General features: G+C 36.8%; 1 long non-coding RNA gene across 1 annotated transcript in view; it reads right to left on the bottom strand.

Annotated features, from left to right (window-relative positions):
• Window positions 1-406: 406 nt before the first annotated feature.
• LOC119548779 overlaps window positions 407-22,523 on the bottom strand; it is a 44,832-nt gene continuing 22,715 nt past the window's right edge. The window contains exon 4 of the long non-coding RNA XR_005219325.1: window positions 407-2,226. This is a non-coding gene — a long non-coding RNA (uncharacterized LOC119548779). The remainder of the gene's footprint in view (window positions 2,227-22,523) is intronic.

The raw sequence follows: 22,523 nt of genomic DNA, 5'->3' as shown, positions 1-22,523 counted from the left end.
TGTTGTTAATGATGATGACAACCAAAGTTGGTTGTGCTCCTGTCACCATCCACTTGACATGCTCAGAGCCGCTTTGTCCCCAACTGTCCGTGGTCATAACGCCACAGACATATGTCAGTCCACGTCTGAAGTCACACATGTCCTTGGATGCGGATGTGGATGTGGATGTGGCAACACGTGCCTGTCACGGGTCGGGAATAACGTATTCCTGTGGCCACATAAACACATATTTATAATCACAAGGATTGGGTAAATTTAAAAATTAGATAAAGTTAGGGGTAGTGATTTATTAGGAATGTGACATTTAAAACCTTAATTAAAACTTTATTCTGCACTGAAATATTATAGGTTATTTATTAAATCATTCATAAGACTTCACATAATATAATAGCAACTGTCTTAATATGTATATAAAAACCATATGATGATCATATGATAAACTCATTTAAAAAATATTGAACAGGGTAATATACCATTCACAACAAGTCTTGTAGTTTATGCATTTAGCTTACTTTTTAGTAAGTTAGTGAAGTATTAGTTAAGTATTTTTAAAACATTTTTTTCCTATCGAAGTATTACTTGGTAAATATTAGGACACCATAACTGGGTTAAAAGTGTTATTTATTTGTGATATATTCTGCGCAGACTCCTTATTTGATTCAGTCGGCAGCGCTGCCTCAGTCGCTGCTACTTTATACTCAGTAGGCCTTATAAACATTTAGTAGTAAGGCGGCTTTCAAAAGCTAAAGAACCCTGTACATCTCAAGAAAGTTCACCCAATAATATGCAATGTTATTTTACGAATTATTGACATGTGGATGTGACCCTTGAGTAAACATGACCTTTTTATTATATTTCAACTTTAAGAAGTCATTCTACATTTTTAAATATTGAAGAATAATGATTAAATTTATTAATAAATATTGTAATCAACATCGTAATATAAAAAACATTAGCTGTTTTAATTATAATGATATTTTATTTATATCAAAGCTTTTAAATTGAATTAACCAAATTAGCAGGCCACCCAAATGTAGATTTATTTATGAAAATAATAACTCTAACATTTAGCTGTCATAAAAAGCAAATTTGTTGAAATGTTTACCGAATGACAGCATTTTGAACATTTGTTGCATTTTGATATCCCTCTTCTTTACGTTTTAGCTGTCGGATTCAGTTGGTGGATTTTTCTGGTTTCTATTTGCAATTAAAGTTGCATGCTTTCAGCTTAATACCGTATCGTTATTTTATGCAACTGGAAGTAGCAAAAAATGTTTCCGCAAACCACAGGTCTGAAATGTTCTCTAAAAAAGGGTACATTTTTGACAGCATTACGAACTAATTTATTTTTTGGTTTGGTATTCACAGCTGGTTAAACAATTTCACTTGCCTAGAAAAATAACATATACCATATATCTAAACATTTTTCCGACTGACTGGGTGAATGATTGAAATAAATAAGAATTTTTATTTTAAAGGTTTTTTACAAATTAATTACAAATTTTAGCCACGCAATTACGAAATAACAAACAATTGCAGAATGGATTCTTTATACCTGCTTTTATATAAATATCAGTGTAAAAGAAAGTAAGGTATTTCCTTCTAACTATAAATATTTTAGGTGCTTTAACTCCTTCCTCACCAAGAATGACTCGTCGACTTTTGTGACTCGCGACCCCAGATATTTGATAGCTCGGAAAATTTCAACTAGATGGTGACAACCCGACAAACATTTACATCAGCACCCCACCTGTCGTCCTCATCATCATTAACCAGGGAACCCAGAACCTTATAAAGGTGTGGCAAGGAGCAGCGCTGATTTGCCACATTTCAGCTCAATCGCACTGGCACAAGGAGCTCCTGTCTTCTGGCTCCTGGCCCGAGGATCCTTGCTCCTGGAACAGCTGCTGCCTTTTTCTGGGCCATAATGATGATGTTGCTGTTGGGTGGAGAACAACGAGTCACGCGGGCTGGAGAAAAATAAAAGCTCGGAGCACCCACAATGCCACATTTCTCAGTGTCAAGATGGCTTGAAGGAATGCAGAGAACGTTTGTTGTTCTGTGCCGCTGTCATTGCGTCAATTCGTCACTTTGTCATTCTGTCAGTCGGTCTGGCCAGCTTCTTTCAGCCAGGCTCTGTCGCATTTGTTTTACGCATCCTGTGTGTTCTGCCATGTCATCTGATTTGAGTTCTCTTTATCTTTGACTTGACTGCAGTGCCATGTGCTGAAAAGTACAAAAAAAATGCATCATTTATTCCATTCCTGAACTATTTTGGCTTCCAAAAAAAATTGTTAATAAATACTCAAGTACATCTCAGTTTTTATTATGAGGAAAATTGTAATATTTATTTAAGAGCTCTTTTAAAAAACTGTAATCCGTTTTCATAGTGGCATTTGCAATAAAATCCCTGATTATTTAACCTTTGTAAATTAGTAAGGACTCTCAATAAAATGTGTGTAGCCTCAAGCCAAATTCGATTTTTCAATTAGATGGGTTCATTTGAAAACAGACACATTGCAGCCCATTTAACCGCAAAAACCTTTACCGCATTTGCCAATTTTCATTCGCCTTGCCAGGAATTACCGGCTAGACCAAAAACGTGTTTATCATTTTAACAGCCAGCAATTTGAGGATTGATGGCAAGCGCTTCAAAGTGCAAAACAATTTCCCAGCTCGCTTTCCCTTTCCCTTCCCTTTCCCATTTTCATTTTCCCGCCACAAAATAGATTTCGAAATTGAAACGAAGGCAAAGAAAACCCCGGCTGAGGGCAAATGGCAGGTGAGGCTGACGGATTCCGATTCCCCAGCTCGTCCGCCTCGTCCTTAAAAAGGATTTTCATGCTGAATGTGCGAGTTTGTTTCTTGGCAGCAATTGGATTTCCATGTTTCCACATTGTTTGCGCCACTCAGGTGAGAAATTGACATCATTGATCGGCGTCAGATTGAATATGAAAGCCTTTTGGGACGGCGCCACATAACAAATTGAATTGCATAGATGGGATTCGCAGTGGTTTTCTTTTCGCTAAGCACTTCAATTGATTTATTTGTGCCGATTTTATATTTGGAATGACAGATGTTAGGGCAAATGGATACAACAGGTTGTGACAGCTAAGGTTTTTATATGCATGCAACGAGTTTTCTTAAATTGAATTGTGGAATAAAGCCATTAAATATTCAGCAGATGATGCTTATAAATCCCACATTTTATTAAGATCTTTTCCATGTTTACCTAAGCCAAATAGTCATAATAAAAACCAAAACATATAGCCTATCAACATTTAGAAGGCCTAATAAGATGAGTAAAATTAAGGACTATTAAAACGGAGGCTTTATTCAAAATTGCTTTAGTAAGTTACTTAAACAAATTCCATTTTAACAATAATTTCATTTAAAATAGTAACATACTTCAATTAGCAATGCTTCTTCAAAATGTAATCAATTCATTAGATTTTTATTTATTTTTCTTTTCATAAACCTAATTGGAATTTTCTCAAAACAGCAACAGTCCCTGGATTGCGTGTGTTTTTTTCTTTAGTTATTTTCCTGCAAAGGTTTTTCTTGCTCCATTTCACTTTGGCTCACGATTTCTTTTTGCGGAGGAAGTAAATTAGAATTTCGCTGTGCTTGGCTAGGAAAATTTATGGCTTTTGGCCTCAGACACACACACACCTCGTACGAGACGCTTTTCTTGGGACCACGCGGCGTATGCGCAACAAACGCGAGTTTTCCGTTTGATGAAAATGTATGAAAATGTGTGGCATACATTGCGGCGCCTTAAGCTGGCGGGCGAAACCGAACCCAAACCGAAATTAGCATTCACTGGCTGCCCGAATCCGCCCAGCTGCACTTTAATTTACATACTTGATGGCGCCTTATAGTGATCCTGGAACATCTCCTTTGCACAATATCCCTATACTCCGTACTACTGGGCTTAGGACCTTTCCTTCGATATGTTCGCTCGAGGAATATGCAAAGCACTTTAGCTGACAGGATACCCCGGGCACATCCCTGCCATTGTTATTGTCGCATGATGAATTATTCAGACGCCTTTGGCTCGTGTGTTCCCCATGGTAACTGGTATTTTAAATATTAAAATAGATCCACGTTAATGGGGACGCCAAGAAGTAGGCCACAACTATTTTATGGCCCACAATTTAAAGTCTGGATAGTAAGGGTTACTTGGAATATTAAAGATCTAGTCTTTGTGAGGACACCTGTAGTTCTTTAAGGTCTGAAATATATTTAAAAATATTTTAAATTAGATAAAGATTTTCTGACTTTGTTATTTAATGCACTTAGCAAGCCAAAAACGAATATCCTTACGCCGAATCCATTTACATTGCCCAGTAGTGTCCACTTGGAGTTCATTGTCTGCAAATCTTTCGGAAGTCAATATGTGCGAGCCATTACTCAAAGGCTTGGGAGTCCTGTCTTCTTGTCAGTCACGTATTGTAATATATGACCAGAGACAAGGCCTCGGAATTCCAGCTGCTGGTCATCAAGTGGGCCACATGCCAAATGTCCATCTGGCGCATTGCCATTATTAATGACGCAATTGACATGGCCAGCATGCAATGGCCAAGAAATGTGGCATCACTTCAAAGGCTTCAGAGTTACGAATCGCTTGTCAATCCGCGAGGGCAGCAAATAGTTCGGAAATTCCATTTGTTTCTGCCACTAATGAAATAACAGATCATTTTGTATGTAACCTTTTCTGAACTTATTACAAATAAATATATCTAGGCAATATAAGACTGTATTGACTAAATACTTATAAAATAATATTATTATTTTTTATTTTTAGACTAAAAACAATTTTCTTTAAATTTGTATATTAATTTTAAATATATTTAAACCATTAAACATATTTATTATATATTACATAAAATACCAGTTCTTTCACAGTCGCTAAATTCTTTATTTTATCTTTTTGGTCGAACAGCTTTCTTTTGAATTTCCCCATTTCTTTGTGTGTTCATCCACAGGTTTCCCATCTGAACTTTTCCTTTGACACTGTTTGCTTTGGTAATAGATTTTCTTATTTTCCCCGTTTCCCCTCAAGGTCTTTTGTCCCCTTCTGTGACTTTTCTCTCGGGCGTCCAATTCAATAAAAACTTAGGACGTGTTGTTTGGGTTAATCGATGGTTGCTGCGTCGAATGTCTATTCCATTGTTTTCTCTTAGGTTAATACAACTCGTGTCCCAAGATTTGGCCAGGTCATTTGTGTTTGCCTTTGTAATATGTTTGCCTAATGGAAACACTCGATAGGCGGCTAATAAGGAGTACATGTGACTATTATGTGGGCCTTAATGGAGCAGCCAAAGTTAGATGGAAGTATGCTAATTCAGGCCGGCCAATATTTGCTCCTTTTCGAAAACAAAGAGATACTTGTATCTACGGAGCTAAATCCTTTTTTGGTATCTCTGAGATATGAAGCGGACCAGTTTTCTGGGTCATAGACTCGCCGGAGGGCGTAAAATTGTACATGCAGGACATCAATTCAATTTGTCCGACCAGGGGACAAAGTCGGGGAAAGTCGAAAATAGAGCAAAGTAATAAATTTACAAAGAGGTGCTGATGAAGGGAAAGCGTGGGAAAACGAGGAAAAGCGGCACGAGCAAGTGGAAAATGAGCTGCAGCTTAGATAAGTGAGGCTGTTAACACTTATTCAGGGCAATGGGGTTGGCCTCGCCCCTGCTCGCATAAAATGTAACAGGATTACAACGGTGTCGATGCTGCTGCAATGTTGGTCCTGCTGAAAAAACCTTAACTTTGCACGGAGAAAGGCAAACATAAACATGCCAGCAAGAAGGCCAAAGTTGTTGCTCAGTTGGCAGGAGATTTCCCCATCATCATCCCTTTTCCCTAGGAAAAACTCAGCAACAGCAGCCGTGGCAGAGTAAACAAGCAGGAAAAGAGGAAAAGCCAAGATATTTATCTGTGATAAGAAGGTTCTGCCTTTTCCAACGGTGTAAAGCAAGGTGTGCTCGCTTGACATTGTATTTTTTTGTAGCAAAATCAATATCATGGTGTTTGAAAAGATCAAAAGCATGTGATTTTATTCGAATTTTCTAGTGAGCATTTTCAATAGTTTTAAGGTATTATAAAGTTTTCGTAACAGGCAAAACAGAAAAAATATTTTAAAAGAACTAGAACTAGTTAAAATAATATCTTATCATATATGAGCCTTTAAGCAAAGCCCCTCACTTAGATGGACTCTAATTGCCTGCCATTATCTTTTGGCCAGGTTTGTCAAGCAGCCACTTCCGCTTGTCGCCAATTCCCGTCACGTTCTGGCCATAAAGCTTAAGTCAGTAAGCCAATTGCAGAGTGTTTATAATTGAAATTGAAGGAGCGAAGAAACGGAAGTAGAGCCAGGTTGAGAAAGTAAGGGTTTCGGAGCTAGAGCGGATATAAAGCGATTTGACTTGGTGACAACTTAATTTCCTACTCTGCGCTTTATCCTGGAATTTTCTGAAAGCACAAGGTAAAATGAGAGCTATATTACCAACATTAATACAGCCATGAACAAAGTTAAAATCTACTGTTCTAGCTTTACCTCATTTGAGGGCCAAGAGCGTGAGAAACTCATTAGATATGATAAATTGTTGACAAATAAAGTAAGAAATGGAATATTCAAGTGACCTGTGGTCTCCATAAATATTTTCCCTTAAAGGTAACGAAATTTATTGCAAGACTACAACAAAGAAGAAGGAAAATGGCACAAAAAAGGGTTGGCAACCTTCGCATAATTTGTTGGCCTTGGGAAATAAGGGAAATGGCGGCGGAAAAAGGAAGTTTGGAGCTGACTTACAAATTTGCATTGTGCAGATTGCTTCCGTCGGGGGATGTGTTTTGTTCATCATCAGTAATAAACACGGAAGGCCGTCATTTTTCATGTCACTCCTTGTGGATTTCACAGCAAAGATTAAAGGACTTGAATTTTGTTCAGAAATCAAACGAAACCGAACATAAATGTAGAGTCTTTTTGCCAACTAATTTATATTGACAAAAAATTTAATTTTAAGGAAAATAAAAAGATTACTTATTATAAATTACAAAATTCAGCACATTTTAATTTATTTCTTGTTTGTCTTAACATATTTAAAAGATTTATTTCTTTGGTGAGTCTATCATAAAGAGACTTACAATTGTAATACCTTAATCCAATCGTCTTATTCAAAATTGCGAGTCAATCTTCTGAAATTAATTAAGTCAACAGGCAGAAAATTGTCCATTTACAGTGGAATGCCCATAATTTTGCTTTTCCTCTGATGCAAAATATGACTGGGCAATTATTTAAATTTAAAATGGCTTAGAGAGAGATTGCAGGGGAAAATCCCTACCATTCTGGCCACAAAATCTCGGTCGGAAGTGCAGCTGCTTTCCACTACCCACTTTCCACTTCATTGGCTGAACTGCAGACCGTGTAGCCAGGGCAATATTGTGGCTGCTAAATATAATATATAGAACACAGTTGCCGGGGCCAAAGAATGACTGTGTCGTAAATTGTCCCTCCTAAGTAGATTTTGCCGTGCATAAATTTCCCTCCCATTCCACAGATATCCTGCTGAAGAGCATTTAATTTCTGGCAATTTCACAACGCTTTTCCCGATGCATCTTTTGCCTTTTGCTCGCCTGACTGCATGGCAAACTATTGGATTTGCATTCTGCCAGGCGGCTGTCAAAATGCCATGAAATTGCTACAAAGCTGGGCTTAAACCAATTCTATTTGCTAAGCATGAAAAATGTTTGTTGGCAACATTCGAGCTGACAGCTGCACTTATTGGCTCAGATGAATTGGGTTGGAAGCAGTCAAGTTACTTCAATATTTGACTTTCTTGTTCGGATTTGATTTATTTACAATCTTTAAATACTTTGAAAATTGTATACCCCTAGGAATATTTGCTTTTTCTTTACGATTAAAAGAAGTAAATAAGAAATGCAATAAAGTCTTTTCCTTCCATGTTTTCAAAATGTTCATTATCGCTTGAATATATAAAGACTATATTGTGAAGGACAACTTAATTTTTCCAGCTCCTTTAACTTAATTGACAAAGTCTCTTAGGCAAAAGGCACAAATATTTTTCAACATAATTTAATTAATTAAAAGGAACGTTCCCAGGCCACCTCCACTCCGCACATCCTGCGATGGTTTTATACTTTTTGTCAATTAGCTGAAAACCGCAGCTGTGGAAGCCAAGGCAACAAAGTGGGCGAAACAAACATCAACAGGCATTTTCTCATCGCGATGGGGAAAGTGCAAGGAATGAGTCGGGGCCAATCCATTAATTTACTTGACCAACAGGCAGAAGAGCAAAGTAAACCACCCAGGAAAACATAACAATTAAATGTGCTTTCTAAGCCGGGGCTTCAACGAGGTGAAAAGGTGAGTGGGTTCGCCTTCAAGTTCACCTGCTCGCAGTTTCTTTTGTTGTCTGAAGCGTGAGAGCATTGAAAGCAGTAAAATTATCATTGAGAGCTGAAATAGTGGATAAATGGTATTTCACTAACCCTTAGGAGAAATTATTATTAAAAAGACTCTTCTTAGTACCTTTAATTTTATTTAAAAATTAAATGCCTTTGGTAAAACACTTAGTTTTAGTTTTATTAATATAGATTTTATAAAAAATCTAGAAAGATGACTTAATATTTAAAATAAAACATTATAACCCCCTTACATTGAACAATTAGTAACAAAAGTATCTTAAGTAGAACGTGTACACAAGACAAGATACAACCTAAGGACTCACTAGATACATTATACTTTTTTGGCATGGGTAAGCTATGTGTGGAAAAGCAATAAAAAAGGACGCAAACGAAAGTTCTTCGCTTTTGTTGGCAAAAATTTAGAACGGAAATTGCACTTGCAACAGGAGGGCTCACAATGTTCGTGGTGTGATAATTAAATTGCCATAAAAAGCAAGAGCTGAGCGAAAGTTTCGTAATCGAGTTTGAGAATGCAATGCGGCATGCGAAAATTTGTAAAAGCAAAAAGTAATTACGACATTGAATAACAATTTGGTCGAAATGGGCAAAAAATTGTTACGTGATTTTGCGAAAATTCATTTTAAGTTTCGGGTGACAAAAAAAAATTCTAAGAAACTATTTAAGCAGCTTGTTGCAATATGAAAACTTTTCTTGGGAAGTTTTTTAAGTAGCCGAAAGAAATGTTTGAATGAAGGGTTTGGCAAGTCGAATACAGATGATTACTCAACTTGATTGCGTTTTTCGCAGCTTGGATTTTCAACAAGCCTACATTAGCGAGTAACAATCAAAAAAAAAATTGTTCAATCAATTAAAGAACAAAATGAACGATTCTATCATGCATTAAAGACAATCACTCTTAGCAACCTAATCAAAAGGCATACAAGTTGTTAGTCGTTTGACGTTAGGCTGATCCGACGAATCTCTGGAGGACCTTTAACTTTTGCCAGGAAAAGCAGAGTACTCAGAGAATTAAACGGATCTGCCATTTATTAACCCAGTTCAACATTGTGGGCAGGGAATACCATTTGAATTATTTATGTAGGAAGTCAGTGGATAATAAATGCCAAATTATCCTCACTTGGGAACCAACACATACAATGCTCTTGGAGGTTTGCTGGATTTTACGTAAGTTATCTAATTATTGACGGAAATATTGTTGAAACATAGGTAATTAATCAAAGCTTCTGTTTTATCAAAAGCATTTGCTTAGCTGTTTTAATCAAAATCAAGATTTTTCTCGGGTTTTAATTCAAACAATCCAAATCCTTTTCATCTTACACTTGGTGCCTTTGGGGGCATAAGTAAATATACATACACCTGCCGTATTTTAAATTCATTTTGGGATCTGGTCTGCTGTGGTAAAGCCTTTTCAGGTTTCACTTAGGACCTGGTGGCCTTAACCCTTGTGCATCTCTGGGTTAATTGTTTGCTAAACCCAATTTCGACTCAACATTTTTATGTGGCTAACACTTTTACTATAGAAAAACTTTTTTATCTCTACTTATTTTTTAACATTTTTTTTTGTAAGTATAAACATCTGAAATATATTTCTTAACGTTAAATATAAATGCTTACAATAACAACTAACTTAACCCTTAAAAATATCAAACAATTTTAAGGAATTTATTGGCAATTGTCATCACATTTATTTGTCAAATTAAAAAGCTTTGACATTTCACAAAGCAAAGCAACTTTAGGTGTGTCAGTCATGAAAGGTTTTCATATTGAATCTGACACTGATCAATAATTACAATTTTCCACGTCACTTACAAAAGCCAGGTAAAAACCAACAAATTCAATTTTTGACAGAGGAAAAACCAAAGGAAAAGGACAACAAACTCGTTTGCTGCCACAGCGAGAAAATCTTTTTTAAAATAAGCCAACCTTTTATACTCAGTCAACAACAGCATGAAATACTATATCTATTATATTTCAGTCTTGGGTTACTTTTTGTTAAAGGGAGAAAATAATTTTATCAGTATTTTCCGTTTTCATTTCACATAACCTTTCAGTTGTCTCCCACCGTTTTTCGCTCGATATTATCTTGGTGTTTTTCTTTATCAATTTTAATATCAGATTTTCCTTTTAAGAGCCAAGGCGTTTATAAAATGATTTATTCGACACTTTATCGCGTAATGATATTGCAATCAAGTGGATATCTGTTGATTTCAATCGGATTATTTGGCCAACGTTAACTTGTTAAGGCCAAGTACATATTTGAGTTGGTTGTCGTACAGACTCAAGTTTGTTTTGTTATCACATCAGCAAATTGATTATACGCCCTGTCAGCCCTGTGACATTGTGCACTCAGTCTCCCACTGCCCGTCGTGTTTGTCTGACAATTTGACATTGCCCGCAGCAGCAAGTTGGAAAATGGAAAATGGAAAACTGGGGGGAAGTGTCAGTTGCGCAAATGTTTGCCATTAAATGCTGCGGGATGTTTGTTCACTTTGTTTAATTTGGAGAAAGAGAAACCAGAATTACAATAATATACTGATCTGGAAGCTCATTTTTACATTCTGAATTGCAAATAAAATATTTAATAATTTACTCCTGCTACTCGAGTTAAAGTAACTCATAAAGTAGCACATCTGTAACACAATACCCAGCACCATCTTTCATCCAAACTTTTCCCGACATTAATTAACTTTTCCTTCTCGTGTTCTTGACATATTTTCATGTCTCTGCATACTTCATCCCCCCATAAATATATAAAACTGAAGAAGCTTTTTTGACAGGTAAGCAAAAATGGTTTACATTGTTCTCTGTCCCTTGAAAATATTACATTCTTAGTTGACGAGTAACTTCTGTTCTACTAATTTAATTTGCTGGCTTCTTTTTATTATCAGATAAGGGGAAGTCGAGTGGGATGGCTTCCTCTCTATTGTCAAGACAACAGCCATGACAAAGCAAAAATGTGATAATAAAATGCTTCCCCGCAAAAGCTTTGTTTTATTCTTTAAATGGTATGAAAGGCACAATTAAATGCTTGTGACATTGCTGCCAGGAGTCTGTGACCAAACATAATTCCCAGAGATTATCTCAAATCTTCGCATTACTCAACCGCCTCCAGAGAACATTAAATTTAAAAAGAACTCATTTTTCTGAAACTTTCCATATTTGTTAGCTTACCTAATGGTTGACCATATTATGTCTGTCCTAAAAGCTGCTAGAGACAGACAGATTTCAACCTTTATTTTTGTTTAAATTGTTAAAATTAAATTAAATTTTATTCTTTTAGGAAAAAGAAATTTAAACAAGTCAAAAAATACTCTTTCATTTATCACACATCTCATTTCCAACAAACAAATTTAATTTGCCACGCAGATAAAGCGTAAAACAAGATTCTTAAATTAAAGGTGAGAGCCACGCACACCTCGTGCTAACCGAACAATCCAATTAATTTTATGCACTCACCACATGTGGATTTCTTGGGATTCTGGGATTCCCAAACGGCATCGTGTAAACTTAAGCTAATTAATGCTCATGCTCAAATATTCTCAGCCACGTGTGTGCGTGGGGAAATTAAAATTTCACAGAGAGTTTTCGAAAATTATGTCTAGGCACTTAAGTAGGTGTTTAGAGTCCCAAAAAGGACGGGGTCTACTTGGAAGTTAATGCGGATGTCTCCCCGAGTCTGTTGAGTATAATGCGAGCGTGTTAGGATAAAGTTTGGCTCATGTTCCCTGGGAGCCTGTGGTTGAGATACGCCGTTTCCTGTGGTCCTGTTTTTATCATCATGCATATTTACCCTGACACTGTGTATCCCTTTTACACTCGCTTTCAGCCAGCTTATCTAAAAGTGTTGTCAAGCTTTCGGTTTAAAATGGTTTTGGGTCTGGTGGAGCTTATCCAATTATGTTAATCGCCTCACGTTTACTAACTACGATAAGTTGTGTGCTTCAAAATTAGGTTTAACGCTAGTTAGTTTATTGTTTTGTTTTTGGCGGATGACAGGATTTGCTACTCGCTGCAAAAAAACGTTTAGTACTAACCAAACCACAACTCAATTTGCTAATATGAATTATTGTCACCTTACCACAAAAGCCAAAATCGATATTTATTAATTACTAATATAACACCCCACATCAAGTAATGCCTTTGGGAAATTACCCACTTCTACACAATCTGTGACAGATAAAAGTAGTATTTATATCGGTTTGGATTACCAGAATAATTTTTTAAGCCGTAGCAGTAATTACTCATGTTCCAAGTTGAAAATCCCCGAGGCTGTGCAACTTTTTCACACGGTGAAATAAAATAAAAGCAGCTGCTGCGGCATTGCTAACGATTTTCTGTTGGGAATATGATTTTAATAAGAGTTAAAGGTAGACAAGAAAAACATATTTTTTCCTAAAGTTTTATGGTCTTCTTATTGAGCAGCAAAATGGTTTTCAACCATTCTTAGAAGTAAACTTTTAAAACCCCAAGTGGTCCAATCAAAACTTGCAAACTGCAACTCTTAATTTGTGGAAATCTTTTAGTGAGGAGGATGCAGCCTTGTTATGGTCAGCTTCGAAGCATTTCAAGGGATAGCAATTAGTTAGGAAAACAAGATTCAAGTTTCAAGAGAAGAAGCCAAATATAATTGTAGAAATGACCAAAAAGTTTTAATTAACCCTGCATTTACACCCAACAATTGCTTCTTGATTCTCGTAAAGTTTAAGCATGGGTCTCTGTTCTAGTAAATTCCCCAATTATAAATAATATTGACTTTAAAATAACTTCTATGAAGAAATTTAAATTTAGAAATTTTAATAAAGAAATAAATTTATAAATTACAAACAAGGAAGCAAAAACAATGGTTTAAAATAAAATTACAAGTCACAATTTAAATTGTGTCACCGGAATGTGTTTTTTTGTGGCATAAAAAATTAAGTGCTTAATTTAAGCTTTCAACAATTTTTTCGTTAGCACCCCATTTATCATGGCCTCTCATAAAATACCCATTGTGATGTCTCATTATTCCAAGCTGAGACGCCAGTGCATTCAGACCTACACTTTTATTACTCGTTATGATTGTGCCAACATCTGGCGAAGGGAAACCGCACATCGCAGTTGAAATTGCTCCGGATTCTTTTGAAAGAGACGGTTATTTGGCTTCCATCCAACTGGCACAGCTAAAAATTGGTGAAGCAATTTGCCAGCCTATAGAGAATATCGGCTGTTAATCTATATGGAATGTCCTTGAAAAAGAAGACTAGTAGTTAATCTAAATTTAAGAAAATGTTAAAGTTCTCAAGAGTTTAAAGGGTATTTTGTATGATTTCAGCAAAATGTTAAACACTTTATAATGTCTTTCAGAGATATTTTAATAATGCTTTTGAAAGTAGTTATGTCAATTGCAACCGTACAATATTCATGCTCCAGTTGCCTCACATTTCCCCCATATTGCCGACAACCCCATGCCAAATGACCATGTGCACAGTTTCACACTTTTCCGCGCCCCCAGTTATTTTATTTTCGCAGACATCTGTCGACGGTGGAATGGCATCTGATAGTCGGGGACGCGGAAAATGTCAAGTGTAAGTTAACACACAACCCAGACGGGAACACATATTCCGTGACATCATCATTTGCCAGAACGACCCCGAAAGGTGTGGAAAATAACCCAGCTGATTTCCACACACTACTTGCAACATCTTTGCCACTTTTTCAAGCTCCACTTGTGTCTGAAAGGAGCAGGAAAAATCGCTCGAGTTGGTAATGATGACGTTGCATTTTGCTGGGTGGCATGTTACATATTTTTTGGTGGTGTGAACCAATTAAATGGGGTATGTTCCATTGGGTTTTCTGGCAAACGGTGTGAAAACGTTGCTGTCAGCAACCCGTGTTCCCGTGTTCCAGCCGTTTTATATCTTATTTATATATTTTATTTACCAAAACACAATAAATGTAAATAGAGGCAAAAAAAAAAAAAAGTGCAAAAGTTTCTGCCATTGCTGTTCTGTAATAAAATTTGAATACCATTTTCACAGGGTTCTTTTGACATTTTAAGGGCACTTTAATCCTTTTCTCTCCACTAAATTCAATTTTTCTCCTTCACATACTGCAATCCTTTTCTCAGGAGAAAGTAAATTAGAATTTCGACATGCTGACTAGGCGAATTTATGGCTTTGGCCGCACACAAGGCATTCATGAGTTGGCGGCGTAGGTGGCTTATGCTGTCTTTGGGACCACGTGGCGTATGCGCAACAAACGCGAGTTTTCCGTTTTATGAAAACGTTTGCATACATTTCGCCGCCTTTCGCTGGCGGGCAAAGCCAAATTAGCATTCAACGTATGAATTTTCCCAGCTGCACTTCAATTTACATTCTTGGCGGCATTTTAAAGGAATCCAAAGGAATCTACTCACTTTGCAAGGCATTAAAGACTCTTAATTTATATGTATGTTTTATAAAAATCTTAGCTGACTTTGTATAATAAAAAATATTTATTGTTTCACTTCTTTACCAGGACATTTAACTCACTTTCTTAAGTCAAACATAGTGCCTCACATTACAGAAAGCACTCAACTATTTTTAATTTTCTGAAAGCCTTTCCATCTGTTGAGAGAATCACGAAATGTAATAATAGTTACAAGCATATTGTGCACATTTTCCATTTTTATTAGAACTACGTGTTGTGAACTGCTAAGTACAAAGTAAATGGACAAAGGTCACTGCTTTAAGTTAAATATTTTTAAATTCTTTTCCAAATGATCAATGTCAACTAGCCATCGAAAGTGCAATTACTTTAGCAAAACACCAGTTTCCACTTTGCCCCACGAATTTTAGGGACTCCCCATTTTCCACTCGGAAGATTTTCAAGCTGCATGCTCCAACCATCACTCAAAGACGTACATTGTACACACACTGGATCCTTGGACCCAGGATACTTGGACACGTACCGTAATATATGAGCGGACATCGGGATACGGAATGGGCAGTGGCCATCTGCCGCATTGTCATTATTAATGATGCAATTGACATGCTCCACAAGAAGGGTCGCCACTTCGGTCAAGTCAAGACATATGGCAGTGCGTTTAGGGAATCCATTGACGATTTGCTAGCAAAGCACTCAGAAAGCATTCCATCAATTCCATGTGACGGGTTTTTAAGTTGGGGAACTGTTGCAAATGGCGACCAGGAATAAACCAATATAAAATATACAATATAAAAATTGAATATTATAATCCAACTAATAGAACATTCTTTTTTTCTTTTCTGTCGAATATTCTGCTGTCCTATTCTGAACCTATTTTTCAGTATAAGGCGTTTATTGCCCGTAAAATTGGGCGTGTCCGCGACAACAAAGGGCGTAAAACCAGACGTTGTCTATATAGCACACCAGATATATACATAAATTGGTCAACGTCGACGGGTTGAATGGCCAGCGCTCGTAACAGTCGCAAATGAATGGCTAAAAGTGGCATCAACTTTTCCTTTGCTGTCTGGGTTTTCCGTTCGTTTGCTCAGTGTGACCCAGTTTCCCCTGACATGGTATCGATTTGCACCCAATCAATGATGGGCTTGACCCTTTCGATTCTTCCCTTAAAATCCTGTTATGGCCATAACTTGTTTGCATTTCATTCAATTATGCCTTTACTATCAAGGAAACTAATATGCCAGCTCCCCCGTTAGTTGAGCTCAATTTAAGGTCAACTAACGAGTTCATTCCGTCTGAGCACTTCGCAATGAGAGGCAGCAACTCCAGCCTGGCCAGCTCATTAATTTTACTCAACCGAAAATGAGTAATGATGCTGGGGGAAAGGGCGTTTACGATGAGTCAAAAGTTTCCATCCGAAACTAGTACATCCAGCCAGGATTGGGGAAAGTGTCTCGGAAGCATTTTCACAGGATATTTTAGGGACCCCAGCTTGATTGTTTCCCATTTGGCAGCTGTTGCTTGTTGTTCCGGCTAGTTTGCTGTAGTTTGCCGTAGTTTGTTGGTGTTTGCTCGGAGAAACTACAAGTAAAATATTTATATTTTTGTTTATTTTTTCGTAGCCCTCCCAAAACTGCTTCAGCTTCCCCCTGTCACCATCAAGGGGTCTCGATTACAAAAGTTGGAAATTTCGTTGTTGCCTCTTGTATGCTTTATGCTTTTGCGCTCTGTTTGTTTATGCCTCTTGCTGTGTTTTATGCTTTTGCCACAGTTTTGTTTTGCTTTGCCGACAGCAGAAAGTTTTTACGGTCAGCTTGGGATTGGGTTGGTCAGACGGTTTTTGAGCTTGCTTTATGAATTTGGGTTCGGATTGGCTTGGTTTGGTTTGGCTCCCTCTGCCCTCGCCTTTCCACTTGACCTGCCTGGCATTTTATCAGGTTCCTTGAAATGGAAAACTAAATTCTGACACAGTATTTAGGTTGGGCTTGGATTTTCCGACAGGCTCAATATAAATTTTAAGGATTTTTTTGAATGCATGGCATTTAAAAAGAAATTCAGTCAGCTCGTCGAAAATCAGGCAAGTTAACTCTCCACATTTTAATGTTTTACGTCGCACATGCCCGCCATTAAAATAAAATAGCCAACTAATTAAAGTTCACACAATGACAATGCAACCAAATTTCAGACACATGGCGCACAATTATTAAGATTCAAATGAATTCTCTGCCTAATAATATAATGAGCCGGCTCAGGATTAGATTTCTAAATGCTAATAAATTAATTTTGTGTTGTTATAGAATAAAGTAATATTTAAAAAAACACGCTGAAATCCTTGCATTATTTATTAACCATTTACAACAATTTAATCAGAAATTTTCGAATTCAATTTAATTAACCCAACATCACACATGAAATTCCCAAAGGGCGACATATGCGACACGATTTTACTTTTCATTCCTGTGCTCCCAAACCCACATTTTATTACACGAAAAAGCAGTGGCCCTTTGGGCAAATGGCGACTCTCCACAAATGCAATTCATTAATTTAATGAAAGGTACATGAATAAACAAATGACGTGATGAATATAACCCCTGCTATAACAAAAGGACCTTATCCATTAGCCTGTCCAAGTATTCAAATTGGAAATTGACTAGCGAAAGTTCATATTGAAAGCCTCAAATTACCCCGAACCCATCAGACCACCAGTGCGAAGCACATTTACATTCCATTCACCTGCAGTTGAATCAGCCACTGCACTCAAATTGCAAATTCCCCATCCGGCTACGTGCCCGAAATAAACCCAATATCCCAGTCCTTAGGTTCTGGCCCTCTCCGCCGAGCTCCGTTGCAACTTGAGCTGCTCTGCTGGCCTTTTAATCAAACTTTGCCAGGAGTGCCAGGAGCCAAGGATCCGAGTGCAGAGGGCCAGGACGAAAAAGTCGGGCAGGCTTCACTTTTGCTGTGGTCGCAAACTTTATGCCACAAGTCGAAGCCCCTGGAGAAAGGTGCTTCATGGCTGAAAAGGTGCACAGTCGGCTAGAAATGACAGCAGATTCGGTCAACTACGGACAAGAAAGTATGCACGGAGAAAAAATCAAGGCAACTATTTTCAACTTAGTAAAAAAAATGTTGAAAATTCCATTAAATTAAAAAGGTTGTTTATTCTATTATTATAACATTCTATTGATTTGTATTAAGATAATTCTGCTTTTAACAAAAAGGATACATTTATAAATCGATACATAATAGTAAAAGATACCTATCATTATATATTATATAGCAGAAAAACTTTACCTACACATTTTTTATTAATTTTCTTGATATTAAGGCTATCTTGTTTCAGTTTCGTTGTTTTTTTTGCAGGACGCTCTTGTTAATAACAATGTCAATCATCGGATGTTGTTTTCACCATCAAACCCCCATTTTTCCCCTTTATTCATAACAAACTGAATATTTTGCCTCCATGCGGTGGCTTTTATTAACTAAAATGTGCTTTTGCCCCAAATGCGTTTCGCATTATGCGCACAAAAAAGGCAAACAATCATCCCGCTTTTGTTGAGCTCACAATTTTTAAACACTTTTATGGTGAGCCACAAAGGCATTGTAAATTGAATTTATGCGAAATTTATTAATTTGCCGCATTTTTGATTATGTGGCTGAAATAATGTAAATGCCTGTGTGTAACCACCGGCAAAGCAGAAACTTCACTAAGGGAAATCAATAAATTCGGCATAAATTAAGTGAAATTCAAAGTGAGGCACGTATAATTTAAAATAACTCGTCGAGGCGTGAATTTAGCATCAAACCTCAAAAGCTTCAAAGTAGCGAAGCTGTGAAATTTTACGCGCTTAACTTTTTGTGGTCGCAAAAACGAGACTCAAGTGGTTTTAACTTTGAGCAGACTGAAATGCGTAAAAGTTTAACATCCTTGTCCTTAAAGATGAGAAAGTCTGCGAAATACAACCGGGGAAAAGGGAAACGACAGTACAGGCATTTGTACTTCTCTTAACAAGTAATAAATTACGGGCTTTATGAAGGGCACTTTACAACCAACGTAAAAAGACTAAAGTAATGTAAGTAAAATTATTTTGTGTGTTACACCTTGAGTGACGTGGCTCATCCTTCTGGCAACTCAATACTTTTTATACTTGTTCCACTAAAAGTTCAAACATCAAAAAACCCTATCGAGTATGCAATATTTATTCGCAATTCACCCACATATGTAGAGGTTCCGCCCTTTTTGCTCCCTTCTTGTATTATTTATTTCAAACCCTTCGCACATCGGTTGGTTTCATCACCGATGACTTCCGGTCTCTTTTTTTATATGCTTCCGAGGCTTTTTATTTTCCCATCCTCGGTTTTTATTGCGTTTTGCCAACGCTTCAATAAGCATCTGTTTGGTACATTTGTTTTTTGTGCACAGAACGAAAAAAATTACCATTTTAATATAAAAACCAGCAGACACACAAAGATATCTAACTGGGGTAACAGCATACATGATTCCTTTTGGAAATGATTTATTTTTAAGTTCCTCAACTTTAAATGCGATTTATCTTTATATTATTTTCTTTCCAGTATTAATAAAGGTTTACAAAAATTACAACTTAAACACTCAATTTTTTAATTTTTCTGCGGTCTTGGCAAACATTTCTGTAGAGTTTTCCTATCTCCCCAATTATTTTTTAAACTTGAGCTTGCTAGTTTCTCTTGATTTTCCTCATCAAGTGCTTGACTCTTGGTGGATTCTCGGTGGGTTGTTTCTGACATGGCCGCTTATTGAAAAACTTTCCACCGTCGAGATCCTTGGAACGTCTTTACTTAATGGCTACAACTTTTTGCGTTTTAAGCAGCATTTTATACTCCCTGGTATTTACGCCCGCGCACTTTCTTGGTAAAAAAGTTTAGCAAGTTCATTATTTGTTCGCAAAAAGCTATAATTATTTTAGCATTTCAGTAGCGAGACAAATTGAATCGTTCTCTGCCTTTATTACTTTTATTATTAATATTTAAAAGCTCGTTCTTAAAGTGACTGACTTGTGAATATTGTTTTAGGGTTTAAATAATTAATAAAATTACTTTGAATTTTTGACTTGCTCTTGAAGGCTTATGTTAATTGGGAAAAGCTTTTTATAACAAGAATGCGAATATAATTAAATGAATTACAAAGTGACTTTCAACGACAAGAAATTCCCAAATTCCAAGTAAGACTTTGTTTTTAGGTCAATTAGTGAAAAGCCTATCTAAAGAAGGCAAACAATAGGGAAAGGTCCTTTAACGAAATGACCAATTAAAAGTCCGACCAAAGAAAAAATAAAAAGCCTTAAGTGAAGTCTAATGTCCCGGGGTGGCGTTTTGACTTTTGAACCACATTTAAAGCTTAGAAAAATCAAAAGAACCATTAAAAAATATAAATACACCACAAATTTGATTGTATTCATCTCCATGGAATTTAATCCGATTTTTAGAATATGTGGTTGTGTGACTGGTCATTAAAAATGACTGAATAGCTTGGCTTTCATTAATTCAGCAGCTAAAAGCATCATCAGCAGCTAAAAGCATCATCAGCAGCAGGAAAATGGCTTAAATGCTTAACTGACAGTAAGCATGGCAATAAGTCCTTTGGCAAACTTCGCCACTTATGGGAAAGGATTGGGATCCCTGTTTAAGGACATAAATCGACGTGTTTTCCGGTGACCAATTCAGCGTTGCTTTGCGTGCGTCCCCTACATTTTGGACGAGTTTGAAAAAGGTCTGCCAATAAATAGTGGGGGCCATTAGGATCTAATTGGCCTTGAAAGCACCCATTCAGGCTGCATAAAATTATAATGTGGTAGTAAGCTTATAAATAAATATTTTTCGGCGTCATTGAATTTTTATGCATATATAAAATTAAAATTTTTTATGGATAATTAAATTTCAGAGTTTCAAGCCCCATTAAAAATAAAAGCGAAGGCAAACTGAAACTTTTTATAAAATCCGATTTATTATCCTGCCAAAAGACAATAGAAATCCTTGATGGGTTTTAATAAGCATTGCTCTTCATTAGCTGCCTTTGTTCCTGGGGGCAAAAGTTTTGAGAAAGTGGGTGGCTTGGGCAGATGGCTTTGTCTACGTCTTCGCTGATTCCATTGAAGCCATGGCCAAGATCTAGAAGCCACAATAAAGCCACAAAGTTAAGTAAGTACTGACAAAGAGCGAAAGCCACAGGAGCTGCCTCAACTGCACATCGATGGTCGTTATACGGGGACAATGGTTAGCTTTTCTGCTCCTGTTGGGAATTCAACGACAAAGACTAAATATAATGGGACAATACTGCATATTGAGAGCTGGCAAACAGATGGAACAAAAGGTGAGCATCGCTGGGCTGAAGATGGCGTCAACTTCCGTTTCCGCCAGCAGTGAAATTGAATGGCATTTCCGCTCATTGGTTGCTAGCCAAGGACTCGGAATAGAAGGTCCTAGATGTGATTGACACAGCCTTCGCAAATAAAGGAAATAGTCGAACAAATATAAGAGTAAAATAAGATATTTTTAAAAAGAATGTATTTGATTTTGCCCCTTAATTAAAATTGTTACTGCTTTATCAAGAGTGGCAGCTCTATTAGGCGTTAAGAGATTTAATCGTATGTTCTATTCTTTAAATTCAGACATTTCTTTTTTACAAATATTTTTTACCTTTCTCATAAATCAATCTTAGTATATGTATCTCCCACCCTGTCCAAAAAACTCCTCTGAACATTTCACACTTGCTGTTAACTTTCCTGCGCTAAATGCAGCAATGAGTCGGAAGAAAGTTTTCCCTTTTGTGTGCAAATATTTGGCAAGAAAATTGCACTTACAGCAGCGAAACCTCCGAAAAAACATTTTGATGTTCATGTTGCGATAATTAAATTGCCGCAAAAAGCGAAACTTTTGAAATCGCGTTGCGAATGCAATGCGGCATGCCAAAATATGTACAACGATAAATTGCACTAAATGGTTATGAATAGTGGGACTTCTGATTGCGTTTTTTGTGGAGATCCAACACCTACTCTGAATTAAATTTGTCTCGGAAATCTGGCCATTAATATGATAAAATGTTGTCTTATAAAATGTATTTTAAATAAAATGAATCCCTTGTCTTTTTATTAATGCGCTGCAGGCTTACATATTTACGACTAAAATTGCGCGTATAATCGGGGTTTGATGATGACGGCACCAAGAAAAGCCATAAATCAAATTTCATATATTTTATTGTGCTATTAAATATATTTTTCTGCGTATTACCTAAGAGCTCCCTTTTTTCCCCATCCTATTTCATGAATAACAAACCCTGGCGGCACTTAAATTCCCACACGCGTTACATGTCTGCACTGATTTAAAAGGCTGAGGTTATTTACTCGATTAAGGAATGTGAGTATTAAATTATTTATAAAAACAGCCGGCAGAAAATATAACACGGAAATAATAAATGCTGAATTCCGTGTGCTATAATCAGCAGCTTTAACCTTGTTTAATCTATACGTTATTAAATCAAATTGTACATATCCTAGTTAGAAAGCTAACATTTTCTTTACAAAAACGTGTCGCTCTACTTTCTGTCCGTTGAGTACATTCCTATTCCTTTACTGCCCGTGGAGACCTTCAATTATAAACACTCTGAAATTGGCCAGGACGTGCGTGGG

Source organism: Drosophila subpulchrella, chromosome 3R, assembly GCF_014743375.2.
Source record: "Drosophila subpulchrella strain 33 F10 #4 breed RU33 chromosome 3R, RU_Dsub_v1.1 Primary Assembly, whole genome shotgun sequence".
Lineage (NCBI taxonomy): Eukaryota > Metazoa > Arthropoda > Insecta > Diptera > Drosophilidae > Drosophila > Drosophila subpulchrella.
This window is presented reverse-complemented; position numbering and strand designations above follow the sequence as displayed.